Below are 2634 nucleotides of genomic sequence, written 5' to 3'. Positions count from 1 at the left end.
GAGCATCTTTTCCTTATGGAGCATGAGTGTGCTAACCCCTAGAAAGAGTCAGTTCTCTGAGCATGTGGTCTGGAAGCTTCTACCACCAACAGCTCATTGATTCTTGTCCCCTCTCCCTGATAAGGGGAGGAGGCCATGGAGACCTGTGAGCTCTTTCCTGGTTTCCAGCCACCAGAAGTGGTCTCCAGAGATGGAGTGGGGACAGGTGTGGGCCCTGCCCCTCCTGGGTTCTCCTCTCCAACCCCTTTCAGTACAGCTAGATGAAAGCCTCTAGCTCTTAGGGAATGAAGCCCTTGCAAGGGATCTTGTTCTTGTCCAGAGTGCAGGCTGAAATGCACTATAGAGTCACAAAGTTGAATGGCTGAATGGTGCTCTTGGCCAGCAGCTTCTCATGTAGCAGCTCGTAGGCTGTCTTCTTAAAGGTGTTGGTGGTGTCCATGTGGGTCCCCACCTCTATCAGGGCATTCATGATCCCCAGGCAGTTGTTCTGCTTTGCGGTGTGCACTGGGGGTGTTGTCAAAATCGCGGCTGTCTAGGTCGGCCCTGCAGTCAAGGGCACCTTGACCACCTGGATAGAGGGGAATCTGCCCACTTAGAAGTGAACCACATTTGTGGTTGGTGTCCACTGCCATGTGCAGGAGTGAAGACATTCTTGCTGTGACAGGTACACTTGAGCAGTAGCTCTGGTACTTCATGTCCTCCTGATCCAGCCTGCACTCCACTTTCTCCAGCAGGTAAGAGCAGGTGGAGGATGATGGCCAGGGCTGTGGTGAACTGGGCTGAGTCCCTGGGCTCCTTGGGCCCGCTCAACTTCCCAGACCTTTGCACAGCACCCACATTAGATCTGCAAAACCAACTGGCGTACTTAGGCTGCCCCTTGGCCAAGCGGTTCTTGAGCAATTAGGAGAAGAGTTCATCAAAGGATAGGAAACTTCTGGCGGTCTGAGGCTCCAGGTTGTTCTCCTGCATGTCCAAGGTGTACTTCCACTAGTGGATGCAGCACTAGATGCTGTCCGAGTTTGCCTACACCACATCCTGGTAGCGCATACAGTGGGCAGTGTCCAGGTGGGAGGGACCAGGACCGCTCTCAGGTCAACAGTGCCTGCATATGCTTCAAATCCCCCTGCGTGATGAGTGCCTTCAATTCCTCGGTGGTGTTCACCTCCCTGGAATAGTCAGAGGCGAGGACTTGGGTTTAGGCAGATACATGTCCCCTGGTGATGGCAGCTCCATGGCCCCTACCAAGAGTTTCAGGACCCTGAGCAGATCCCGTTTCCTAGCCATGTAGGTGGCTCCCAGCAACTCCACAGCTGTCAGGCAGCTTCCCAGCTGGTGCTCAGGTGTTCCTCCTGGGAAGAGCTGCAGCAGCAGGCACCCTGGGGCTACACACATGCCTGGCTGGTGGAGGGGCCTTCTCGGGCCATCCCTGGCCACATCTCCTCCCCAGCAGGCTGCTCCTGGCTGAGGTCCTCCACGATGCTGGTGTGGTCCATCACGTGGGCAGCCAGAGGTGGTGTCATGCCACAGCCATCCCATTCCCTGTAAGCCTGGCACCCGAACAGCAGCTGCAGGACACCCGGGCTGCCAGCCTCGGTGCAGTCACACGGGGCCACATTGTTCTTGATGCTGCACAGGTGCACCTGGGCTCCCTGCAGTAATAGGTAGCAGGTGATCTGGTGGTGGCCTGTGTAACAGGAGATCATGAGGCACGTGTGCCCATGCTGGTTGGTCACCTCCAGGTCCACCTGGTGTTCGTCCGCCAAGTAGCACACTACCTCCACGTGCCCCCTGAAGCAGTCAGCGTGCAGGTGCTTCGTGCATGTGCGCATGGTGTAGCTCACCAAGGCCCCACAGCACAGCAGGCTCTGCACCAGGTCCAAGGGGTCAGTGGCCTTAGGTGGCCCAGGGCGGCTGCACACCCTTGATGGTCTTGTCATTGAAGTGTACCAAGCCGCCTGCCTCCAAGCTGGCACTGCACGGTCCACCTTACTCAACCACATATGCTGCTGCTAAGTCGCTTCAGTCACGTCCGACTGTGTGCGGCCTCATGGACTGCAGCCTACCAGGCTTCTCTGTCCATGGGATTTTCCAGGCAAGAATACTGGAGTGGGTTGCCATTGCCTTCTCCGCAACCATATCTAGCTGCTTGTAATGGGAGGTGATAACAAGCGGCGTCCCCACCTTAACACCCGACCCCTTTCCCCCATTGGCCAACTTGCCCGTCAGCTTGTCCAGCTCCTCCCTGTCCAGCCACTAAGCAGCCTCTGAAGCATCTACCATGGACTGTGTTGTATATGGCGGTGTGGAGGTCCACCATCTGGGCCTCCGCCAGGACATGGGCTGCCACAGGGAAGGTTGTAGGGACAGGGGACTGAGGACTGAGCCCAGAGGGGCAGGCTGCAGCCTTCACCATCTCTCCCGCTTCCATCTTAGGTGCATTTCCTTATCAATTTTCTTAATAACATTTTTTTCTCCAGCTTACTTTAAGAATACAGGATATAATGCATGGGTGTGAGTGCGTGCTCAGTCGTGTCTGACTTTGTGGTTCCAGGGAGTGTACCATTCTAGGCTCCTCTGTCCATGGAATTTTCCAGGCAAGAATACTGGAGTGGGTTGCTATTTCCTTCTCCAGGG

General features: G+C 55.9%; 1 pseudogene; it reads right to left on the bottom strand.

Annotated features, from left to right (window-relative positions):
* Positions 1-247: 247 nt before the first annotated feature.
* LOC128069556 (protein fem-1 homolog A-like) lies at positions 248-2273 on the bottom strand (annotated as a pseudogene).
* Positions 2274-2634: the final 361 nt, after the last annotated feature.

Source organism: Budorcas taxicolor, chromosome X, assembly GCF_023091745.1.
Source record: "Budorcas taxicolor isolate Tak-1 chromosome X, Takin1.1, whole genome shotgun sequence".
In the NCBI taxonomy this organism is placed as follows: domain Eukaryota; kingdom Metazoa; phylum Chordata; class Mammalia; order Artiodactyla; family Bovidae; genus Budorcas; species Budorcas taxicolor.
This window is presented reverse-complemented; position numbering and strand designations above follow the sequence as displayed.